The 12,301-nt window shown below is 38.9% G+C and overlaps 1 protein-coding gene across 1 annotated transcript in view; it reads right to left on the bottom strand.

Moving 5' to 3' along the window:
* The window catches only part of col5a2a (collagen, type V, alpha 2a), a 65,571-nt gene that overhangs the window by 23,086 nt on the left and 30,184 nt on the right, over positions 1-12,301 (bottom strand). The window lies entirely within an intron of this gene.

Below are 12,301 nucleotides of genomic sequence, written 5' to 3'. Positions count from 1 at the left end.
CTCACAATAGTCACATCCATGTGATCGTCCTCTTACAGCGAACAAACTGCTGAAGTTTCATCAAGATCAGTTAATGTATGCTGAAGTTATGACACACTTCCTGTTTCACGTTTCTCGCCATAATTTCGTTTCCTCGCCACGGCCAAACCGTTCGAGATATCAAAAATCCCCTCGCAAACTTTCATCGTCAATGCCTTGACTTCATGCTGACCGAGTTTCGTGCCGTGTGTTTGAATTCTCTAGGAGGAGTATTGCAAATTCCATTGCGAGTGTTTTATGAACAACCCTAAATAACCGACTTCCTGTTGGGCTGGGGTAAAAAGTAATAGTATGAGGTATATATGAACGATGAGATCTATATGTGCACCGAGTTTCATATTATTACATGCAAGCATGTTTGATTTATGGACCAAGTTTTCGGACCCCGTTCCAGGGGGCGCTGTCTAGCCCCCCTGCCACGCCCGGGTACCATCTTCAGCCCGGCCCTGATGGCCGCGGTTTCTGACCCGTGTGCAAAGTTTCAAGAGTTTTTGAGCATGTTAAGGGCCCCAAAAATGCCCGAATAGTCGTATAAATAATAATAATAATAATAAATATAGCTGCGAGCAGCGATGGCGGGCCCAAGCCGGTGGCACCGCAACCCCGGTTCCTTTAGTTACCTAAATGCACCCGGGTGGCGGTGCCGAAGGCTTTGGCCCTTTTATGATTAAATGTTAAAACGGCTTGCCATACTCTGTCATTTCGACTAGTCACAATTATGTTACAGATATCTTAAATGATAATACAAACTATCCAAAATGTAATTACGAATAGACAGAAAGACGTTGTTGATATCTACAATGTTAATTCCGGACAGGCAAACTTAGCTTTTAAATGTTAAAAGGGCTTGCCATACAGGGACGTAGGCTCAGAGAGAGGCTCACCATATTCAAACCAAAATATCTGACTTCCTCTTGGTCCGAGCTAATGACTATGTATTAGAAAGTTGTCCGGCTTGAGGAGTACAATGTATATAGCGATTTTTGTAACTGTAGATAAAACTAACAACCCCACTTTTGTCAAAAGGTGGCGCTATTTAGTCCTTGCACTATGCCCGTTTCTGAAACTTTGCACATGTCTACTGGCTAATAAATGTGATGTATCTGTTGAGTTTCAAGCAATTTCAATTTCAATTTGACTGTTGAAAAGAAGTGCGCCGATTAGATACTCAGGATCGGTATCGGCTCTGACACTGCCATCTTTGACGAGGCTGATTCAAATTCTATATTGTGCATATATACTATTCTATGTTAGGCACAAAGGCACAAAAACTTTCTAAAGTACCATAAAGTTTTTGTGTACTGTATTATTAGTGTTCTGAAGCTATTATGTGATATAGAAATTAATATTTAAGTCATTAAATTCAAGAACACAAACTTTTCCCTCTCTGCGCCTGTCAGTCATTCTCCATTCAGCATTCAAACAGCACGTCACATTCGGTTACAGTCAATGATGAAACGATCTTCAAGATGATTGAATGTTAATCCTATTATACTGGATCTTTAAGATAAAGGTCTAAAGGTCTATATTTTCGAATGAAGAAACTTTTTCTTGCTGGACTGTAACTTAACCGTGTTACTTTCTACCGGGTGTCGGACGCTGTCGGTTAGATCACAACACTAGAGTCAGAGCACTATAATTGTTCTTCACGCACACAGTAACTGAAATTTAAAACCTTTAAAAGAAAAGGCTCAATAAACTATTGCATAGATAGATAATGTATAATACACTGTTCATAAATATGTATTTCCTTTGTGCTTTGAACTTTTCAATACGGACTCACTGCGCTGTAACTTCATGTGGCTTCAAGCACATCATTCTCCGCTCGGGATGCACATAAGTGCTTTGTGCTGCACCGTATTGGAGCCGTAATATCATAATGCAGTGACGTAATGACAGATTATTAATTGCCTTTCAATTATATGTTGCTGCGTCATTAAACATCTGTCCTATGCATTTCAAACATTTATAGCAGCCATGGCTATATTTTTTTATGATTTTTGTTATCTTGTTTTTCATGAATGTATTTTTCAAAAATAAGAGCAATGTGTATTATCTATTATTAATATGGTTTATAATAGCATTTTTGTCATAGATTATGACAAAGTAATCATATGATCCACCAGCGAGGAACCAGCAGAACAGAGTGAACATTCTTTCTGTTTAGTTCAATCCTACTTAATAGGAATTTATTTAAAATGCTCGCTCTACTCCACACCATTAATGTCTTGTGCGGACATCCGTATTTCGACTTTCGGTTTTAAGTAAGCGATTTAAAAGCTCCCAAGTCCCAGCGGAGTCACACGTTGATTAACCGGTGGGAATATACACAATAGGCCTACCTGATATTGAACACAAGAGGGCAGTATAGCACTACGTATGACTCAGATTATTATTTTTTTATGAATTTTACAACAATTCTGGCTGTTTTTGAACGTAAACATAATTCTTAAATGAAAAAAGGAAAAATTGGGGAAGTTATAATATTTGTATAATTTAATTTAGAAACAAATGATGTATAATTACATTTTTAGAAGATATGAGGCTTTTAGTGTTTACTTTTTTGACATTACTTTAATCTTTTGCCATAGTTGCACATGTCTACTGGCTAATAAATGTGATGTATCTGTTGAGTTTCAAGCAATTTCAAGCATGCTAAGAGTCCCAAAAGCATCAAAAAAGAATGTTAAAGTTTGATTCGTTGCCACAGCAACAGTATCAAAGATATCAAAAATTCATTCACAGGTCTACATCTGCCGTGTATTTACATTATACAGATGAAGTTTGAAGCAAATCGGTTAAAAATAAGAGAGTGGTTTCAAAGCATTTTGAAAGTGACACACTTCCTGCTGCCAGTTGGTGGCGCTATAATTTTGACTCACAATAGTCACATCCATGTGATCGGTCTCTTACAGCGAAAACACTGCTGAAGTTTCATCAAGATCAGTTAATGTATGCTGAAGTTATAACACACATCCTGTTTCATGTTTTTCGCCATAATTTTGTTTCCTCGCCACGGCCAAACCGTTCGAGATATAAAAAATCCCTTGGCACCTTTTCATCCTTAATGTCTTGACTTCACGCTGATCGAGTTTTGTCGAATTTGGTTCAGTGCTCTAGGAGCAATACTTTAAATTCCATTGCATGTGTTTTAAACACAACCCTAAATAGCCGTCTTCCTGTTGGGCTGGGGTAAAAAGTAAGAGTGTGAAGTAGGCTATATATGAAACGATGAGATCTATATGTGTACCAAGTTTCATATTATTACATGCAAGTGTGTTTGATTTATGGACCAAATTTTCAGACCAAGTTTATTGACCAAGTTAATCTGATTAATAAACTAATTATATAAAACTATTGTCAATGCACTACAATTAAACTAGTTATATGTCTTTACTTATAAAAAACAAAAATAAAAACTTATTTAAAAAATACCAGGCTTGAGAAATGTATTTTCTTTATGCAGGTCATACACACAGCAGTGAAATGGTTAAGCCCCCTCCCCCTGCACACACACACACACACAGGCACACACACACACACAGACAGCCAAAGACAGCCAAAGACAGCCAAAGACACAGAGACATGTAGGCTCAGAGTGACCATATTCAAACAAAAATATCTGAGTTTCTGTGGGTCCTAGCTAATAAGTGTAAATTAGAAAGTTGTCCGGCTCGAGGAGTACAATATACATACCAATTTTTGTAACTCTAGTTAAAACTAACAACCCCACTTTTGTCAAAAGGTGGCGCTACTGAGCCCTCACCACGCCCGTTTCTGAAACTTTGCACATGTCTACTGGCTAATAAATGTGATGTGTCTGTCGAGTTTCATGCATTTTGAAGCATGCTAAGGGTCTCAAAAGCATCCTAAAAGCATCCTAAAAGAAGGGTAAAGTTTGATGGGTCGCCACGGCAACAGTTTCAAAGATATCAAGAATCCATTCACAGGTCTACATCTGCCGTATGTTTACATTATACATATGAAGTTTGAAGCAAATCGGGTAAAAATAAAAGGGTGATATCAAAGCATTTTGAAAGTGACACACTTCCTGCTGCCAGTTGGTGGCGCTATAACTTTGACTCACAATAGTCACATCCATGTGATCGTCCTCTTTCAGCGAACACACTGCTGAAGTTTCATCAAGATCGGTTGATGTGTGCTGAAGTTATGATACACTTCCTGTTTCACGTTTCTCGCCATGATTTTGTTTCCTCGCCTCGGCCAAACCGTTCGAGATATCAAAAATCCCCTCGCAAACTTTCATCCGCAATGTCTTGACTTCACGCTGACCGAGTTTCGTCGAATTTGGATCAAAGCTCTAGGAGGAGTATTAAAAATTCCATTGCGAGTGTTTTACGAACAACCCTAAATAGCCGACTTCCTGTTGGGCTGGGGTAAAAAGTAAAAGCACGAGGTATAGATGAAACGATGAGATCAACATGTGTACCGAGTTTCATATTATTACATGCAAGCGTGTTTGATTTATGGACCAAGTGTTCGGACCCCGTTCCAGGGGGCGCTGTCTAGCCCCCCTGCCACGCCCGGGTACCATCTTCAGCCCGGCCCTGATGGCCGCGGGTTCTGACCCGTGTGCAAAGTTTCAAGAGTTTTTGAGCATGTTAAGGGCCCCAAAAGTGCCCGAATAGTCGTATAAATAATAATAATAAATATAGCTGCGAGCAGCGATGGCGGGCCCAAGCCGGTGGCACCGCAACCCCGGTTCCTTTAGTTACCTAAATGCACCCGGGTGGCGGTGCCGAAGGCTTTGGCCCTTTTATGATTAAATGTTAAAACGGCTTGCCATACTCTGTCATTTCGACTAGTCACAATTATGTTACAGATATCTTAAATGATAATACAAACTATGCAAAATGTAATTACGAATAGACAGAAAGACGTTGTTGATATCTACAATGTTAATTCCGGACAGGCAAACTTAGCTTTTAAATGTTAAAATGGCTTGCCATACAGGGACGTAGGCTCAGAGAGAGGCTCACCATATTCAAACCAAAATATCTGACTTCCTCTTGGTCCGAGCTAATGACTATGTATTAGAAAGTTGTCCGGCTTGAGGAGTACAATGTATATAGCGATTTTTGTAACTGTAGATAAAACTAACAACCCCACTTTTGTCAAAAGGTGGCGCTATTTAGTCCTTGCACCATGCCCGTTTCTGAAACTTTGCATATGTCTACTGGCTAATAAATGTGATGTATCTGTTGAGTTTCAAGCAATTTCAATTTCAATTTCAATTTGACTGTTGAAAAGAAGTGCGCCGATTAGATACTCAGGATCGGTATCGGCTCTGACACTGCCATCTTTGACGAGACTGATTCAAATTCTATATTGTGCATATATACTATTCTATGTTAGGCACAAAGGCACAAAAACTTTCTAAAGTACCATAAAGTTTTGTGTACTGTATTATTAGTGTTCTGAAGCTATTATGTGATATAGAAATTAATATTTAAGTCATTAAATTCAAGAACACAAACTTTTCCCTCTCTGCGCCTGTCAGTCATTCTCCATTCAGCATTCAAACAGCACGTCACATTCGGTTACAGTCAATGATGAAACGATCTTCAAGATGATTGAATGTTAATCCTATTATACTGGATCTTTAAGATAAAGGTCTAAAGGTCTATATTTTCGAATGAAGAAACTTTTTCTTGCTGGACTTTATTGCTGTAACTTAACCGTGTTACTTTCTACCGGGTGTCGGACGCTGTTGGTTAGATCACAACACTAGAGTCAGAGCACTATAATTGTTCTTCACGCACACAGTAACTGAAATTTAAAACCTTTAAAAGAAAAGGCTCAATAAACTATTGCATAGATAGATAATGTATAATACACTGTTCATAAATATGTATTTCCTTTGTGCTTTGAACTTTTCAATACGGACTCACTGCGCTGTAACTTCATGTGGCTTCAAGCACATCATTCTCCGCTCGGGATGCACATAAGTGCTTTGTGCTGCACGGTATTGGAGCCGTAATATCATAATGCAGGGACGTAATGACAGATTATTAATTGCCTTTCAATTACATGTTGCTGCGTCATTAAACATCTGTCCTATGCATTTCAAACATTTATAGCAGCCATGGCTATATTTTTTTATGATTTTTGTTATCTTGTTTTTCATGAATGTATTTTTCAAAAATAAGAGCAATGTGTTTTATCTATTATTAATATGGTTTATAATAGCATTTTTGTCATAGATTATGACAAAGTAATCATATGATCCACCAGCGAGGAACCAGCAGAACAGAGTGAACATTCTTTCTGTTTAGTTCAATCCTATTTAATAGGAATTTATTTAAAATGCTCGCTCTACTCCACACCATTAATGTCTTGTGCGGACATCCGTATTTCGACTTTCGGTTTTAAGTAAGCGATTTAAAAGTTCCCAAGTCCCAGCGGAGTCACACGTTGATTAACCGGTGGGAATATACACAATAGGCCTACCTGATATTGAACACAAGAGGGCAGTATAGCACTACGTATGACTCAGATTATTATTTTTTTATGAATTTTACAACAATTCTGGCTGTTTTTGAACGTAAACATAATTCTTAAATGAAAAAAAGGAAAAATTGGGGAAGTTATAATATTTGTATAATTTAATTTAGAAACAAATGATGTATAATTACATTTTTAGAAGATATGAGGCTTTTAGTGTTTACTTTTTTGACATTACTTTAATCTTTTGCCATAGTTGCACATGTCTACTGGCTAATAAATGTGATGTATCTGTTGAGTTTCAAGCAATTTCAAGCATTCTAAGGGTCTCAAAAGCATCCTAAAAGAATGGTAAAGTTTGATGCATCGCCACGGCAACAGTTTCAAAGATATCAAGAATCCATTCACAGGTCTACATCTGCCATATGTTTACATTATACAGATGAAGTTTGAAGCAAATCGGGTAAAAATAAAAGGGTGATATCAAAGCATTTTGAAAGTGACACACTTCCTGCTGCCAGTTGGTGGCGCTATAACTTTGACTCACAATAGTCACATCCATGTGATCGTTCTCTTACAGCGAACACACTGCTGAAGTTTCATCAAGATCAGTTAATGTATGCTGAAGTTATAACACACTTCCTGTTTCACGTTTCTCGCCATAATTTCGTTTCCTCGCCACGGCCAAACCGTTCGAGATATCAAAAATCCCCTCGCAAACTTTCATCCTCAATGCCTTGACTTCATGCTGACCAAGTTTCGTGCCGTGTGTTTAAATTCTCTAGGAGGAGTATTGCACATTCCATTGCGAGCGTTTTACAAACAAACCTCAATAGCCGACTTCCTGTTGGGCTGGGGTAAAAAGTAAGAGTGGGAGGTATAGATGAAACGATGAGATCAACATGTGTACCGAGTTTCATATTATTACATTCAAGCGTGTTTGATTTATGGACCAAGTGTTCGGACCCCGTTCCAGGGGGCGCTGTCTAGCCCCCCTGCCACTCCCAGGTACCATCTTCAGCCCGGCTCTGATGGCTGTGGGATCTGACCCGTGTGCAAAGTTTCAAGAGTTTTCAAACCCGTTAAGGGCCCCAAAAGCCGGTAAGAGTCTCAAAATCATCAAAAAAAAGAATTTTAAAGTTTGATGCGTTGCCACGGCAACAGTATCAAAGACATCAAGAATCCATTCACAGGTCTTCATCTGCTATGTATTTACATTATACAGATTAAGTTTGAAGCAAATCGGGTAAAAATAAGAGGGTGATTTCAAAGCATTTTGAAAGTGACACACTTCCTGCGCCAGTTGGTGGCGCTATAACTTTGACTCACAATATTCACATCCATGTGATCGTCCTCTTACAGCAAACAAACTGCTGAAGTTTCATCAAGATCAGTTAATGTATGCTGAAGTTCTGACACACTTCCTGTTTCACGATTCTCGCCATAATTTCGTTTCCTCGCCACGGCCAAACCGTTTGAGATATCAAAAATCCCCTCGCAAACTTTCATCCTCAATGCCTTGACTTCATGCTGACCGAGTTTCGTGCCGTGTGTTTGAATTCTCTAGGAGGAGTACTTCAAATTCCATTGCGAGTGTTTTATGAACAACCCTAAATAACCGACTTCCTGTTGGGCTGGGGTAAAAAGTAATAGTTTGAGGTATATATGAACGATGAGATCAACATGTGCACCGAGTTTCATATTATTACATGCAAGCGTGTTTGATTTATGGACCAAGTTTTCGGACCCCGTTCCAGGGGGCGCTGTCTAGCCCCCCTGCCACGCCCGGGTACCATCTTCAGCCCGGCCCTAATGGCCGCGGATTCTGACCCGTGTGCAAAGTTTCAAGAGTTTTTGAGCATGTTAAGGGCCCCAAAAGTGCCCAAATAGTCGTATAAATAATAATAATAATAATAAATATAGCTGCGAGCAGCGATGGCGGGCCCAAGCCGGTGGCACCGCAACCCCGGTTCCTTTAGTTACCTAAAGGCACCCGGGTGGCGGTGCCGAAGGCTTTGGCCCTTTTATGATTAAATGTTAAAACGGCTTGCCATACTCTGTCATTTCGACTAGTCACAATTATGTTACAGATATCTTAAATGATAATACAAACTATCCAAAATGTAATTGCGAATAGACAGAAAGACGTTGTTGATATCTACAATGTTAATTCCGGACAGGCAAACTTAGCTTTTAAATGTTAAAAGGGCTTGCCATACAGGGACGTAGGCTCAGAGACAGGCTCACCATATTCAAACCAAAATATCTGACTTCCTCTTGGTCCGAGCTAATGACTATGTATTAGAAAGTTGTCAGGCTTGAGGAGTACAATGTATATACCGATTTTTGTAACTGTAGATAAAACTAACAACCCCACTTTTGTCAAAAGGTGGCGCTATTTAGTCCTTGCACCATGCCCGTTTCTGAAACTTTGCACATGTCTACTGGCTAATAAATTTGATGTATCTGTTGAGTTTCAAGCAATTTCAATTTCAATTTCAATTTGACTGTTGAAAAGAAGTGCGCCGATTAGATACTCAGGATCGGTATCGGCTCTGACACTGCCATCTTTGACGAGGCTGATTCAAATTCTATATTGTGCATATACTATTCTATGTTAGGCACAAAGGCACAAAAACTTTCTAAAGTACCATAAAGTTTTTGTGTACTGTATTATTAGTGTTCTGAAGCTATTATGTGATATAGAAATTAATATTTAAATAATTAAATTCAAGAACACAAACTTTTCCCTCTCTGCGCCTGTCAGTCATTCTCCATTCAGCATTCAAACAGCACGTCACATTCGGTTACAGTCAATGATGAAACGATCTTCAAGATGATTGAATGTTAATCCTATTATACTGGATCTTTAAGATAAAGGTCTAAAGGTCTATATTTTCGAATGAAGAAACTTTTTCTTGCTGGACTTTATTGCTGTAACTTAATCGTGTTACTTTCTACCGGGTGTCGGACGCTGTCGGTTAGATCACAACACTAGAGTCAGAGCACTATAATTGTTCTTCACGCACACAGTAACTGAAATTTAAAACCTTTAAAAGAAAAGGCTCAATAAACTATTGCATAGATAGATAATGTATAATACACTGTTCATAAATATGTATTTCCTTTGTGCTTTGAACTTTTCAATATGGACTCAATGCGCTGTAACTTCATGTGGCTTCAAGCACATCATTCTCCGCTCGGGATGCACATAAGTGCTTTGTGCTGCACCGTATTGGAGCCGTAATATCATAATGCAGTGACGTAATGACAGATTATTAATTGCCTTTCAATTATATGTTGCTGCGTCATTAAACATCTGTCCTATGCATTTCAAACATTTATAGCAGCCATGGCCATATTTTTTTATGATTTTTGTTATCTTGTTTTTCATGAATGTATTTTTCAAAAAGAAGAGCAATGTGTATTATCTATTATTAATATGGTTTATAATAGCATTTTTGTCATATATTATGACAAAGTAATCATATGATCCACCAGCGAGGAACCAGCAGAACAGAGTGAACATTCTTTCTGTTTAGTTCAATCCTACTTAATAGGAATTTATTTAAAATGCTCGCTCTACTCCACACCATTAATGTCTTGTGCGGACATCCGTATTTTGACTTTCGGTTTTAAGTAAGCGATTTAAAAGCTCCCAAGTCCCAGCGGAGTCACACGTTGATTAACCGGTGGGAATATACACAATAGGCCTACCTGATATTGAACACAAGAGGGCAGTATAGCACTACGTATGACTCAGATTATTATTTTTGAATGAATGAATTATTTTTATGAATTTTACAACAATTCTGGCTGTTTTTGAACGTAAACACAATTCTTAAATGAAAAAAAGGAAAAATTGGGGAAGTTATAATATTTGTATAATTTAATTTAGAAACAAATGATGTATAATTACATTTTTAGAAGATATGAGGCTTTTAGTGTTTGCTTTTTTGACATTACTTTAATCTTTTGCCATAGTTGCACATGTCTATTGGCTAATAAATGTGATGTATCTGTTGAGTTTCAAGCAATTTCAAGCATGCTAAGAGTCCCAAAAGCATCAAAAAAGAATGTTAAAGTTTGATTCGTTGCCACGGCAACAGTATCAAAGATATCAAAAATTCATTCACAGGTCTACATCTGCAGTGTATTTACATTATACAGATGAAGTTTGAAGCAAATCGGTTAAAAATAAGAGAGTGGTTTCAAAGCATTTTGAAAGTGACACACTTCCTGCTGCCAGTTGGTGGCGCTATAACTTTGACTCACAATAGTCACATCCATGTGATCGTCCTCTTACAGCGAACATACTGCTGAAGTTTCATCAAGATCAGTTAATGTATGCTGAAGTTATAACAAACTTCCTGTTTCACGTTTCTCGCCATGATTTCGTTTCCTCGCCACGGCCAAACCGTTCGAGATATCAAAAATCCCCACACAAGCTTTCATCCTCAATGCCTTGACTTCATGCTGACCGAGTGTCGTGCCGTGTGTTTGAATTCTCTAGGAGGAGTATTGCACATTCCATTGCGAGCGTTTTACAAACAAACCTCAATAGCCGACTTCCTGTTGGGCTGGGGTAAAAAGTAAGAGTGTGAGGTATAGATGAAACGATGAGATCAACATGTGTACCGAGTTTCATATTATTACATTCAAGCGTGTTTGATTTATGGACCAAGTGTTCGGACTCCGTTCCAGGGGGCGCTGTCTAGCCCCCCTGCCACACCCAGGTACCATCTTCAGCCCGGCTCTGATGGCTGTGGGATCTGACCTGTGTGCAAAGTTTCAAGAGTTTTCAAACCCGTTAAGGGCCCCAAAAGCCGCTAAGAGTCTCAAAATCATCAAAAAAAAGAATTTTAAAGTTTGATGCGTTGCCACGGCAACAGTATCAAAGATATCAAGAATCCATTCACAGGTCTTCATCTGCTATGTATTTACATTATACAGATTAAGTTTGAAGCAAATCGGGTAAAAATAAGAGGGTGATTTCAAAGCATTTTGAAAGTGACACACTTCCTGCTGCCAGTTGGTGGCGCTATAACTTTGACTCACAATATTCACATCCATGTGATCGTCCTCTTACAGCAAACAAACTGCTGAAGTTTCATCAAGATCAGTTAATGTATGCTGAAGTTCTGACACACTTCCTGTTTCACGATTCTCGCCATAATTTCGTTTCCTCGCCACGGCCAAACCGTTCGAGATATCAAAAATCCCCTCGCAAACTTTCATCCTCAATGCCTTGACTTCATGCTGACCGAGTTTCGTGCCGTGTGTTTGAATTCTCTAGGAGGAGTATTTCAAATTCCATTGCGAGTGTTTTATGAACAACCCCAAATAACCGACTTCCTGTTGGGCTGGGGTAAAAAGTAATAGTTTGAGGTATATATGAACAATGAGATCTATATGTGCACCGAGTTTCATATTATTACATGCAAGCGTGTTTGATTTATGGACCAAGTTTTCGGACCCCGTTCCAGGGGGCGCTGTCTAGCCCCCCTGCCACGCCCGGGTACCATCTTCAGCCCGGCCCTGATGGCCGCGGATTCTGACCCGTGTGCAAAGTTTCAAGAGTTTTTGAGCATGTTAAGGGCCCCAAAAGTGCCCAAATAGTCGTATAAATAATAATAATAATAATAATAATAATAATAATAATCCTTAGGAAAACAATAGGGCCTTCGCCCTTTCAGGGCTTGGGCCCTAATAATCGTTAGGAAAACAATAGGGCCTTCGCCCTTTCAGGGCTTGGGCCCTAATAATAATCGTTAGGAAAACAATAGGGCCTTCGCCC

The sequence above is a fragment of the Pimephales promelas genome, chromosome 7 (genome assembly GCF_988280905.1).
Source record: "Pimephales promelas chromosome 7, fPimPro1.hap1.1, whole genome shotgun sequence".
Taxonomy (NCBI): Eukaryota; Metazoa; Chordata; class Actinopteri; order Cypriniformes; family Leuciscidae; genus Pimephales; species Pimephales promelas.
Note: the sequence above shows the minus strand (reverse complement) of the source record. Positions and strands in the feature narration are given on the sequence as shown.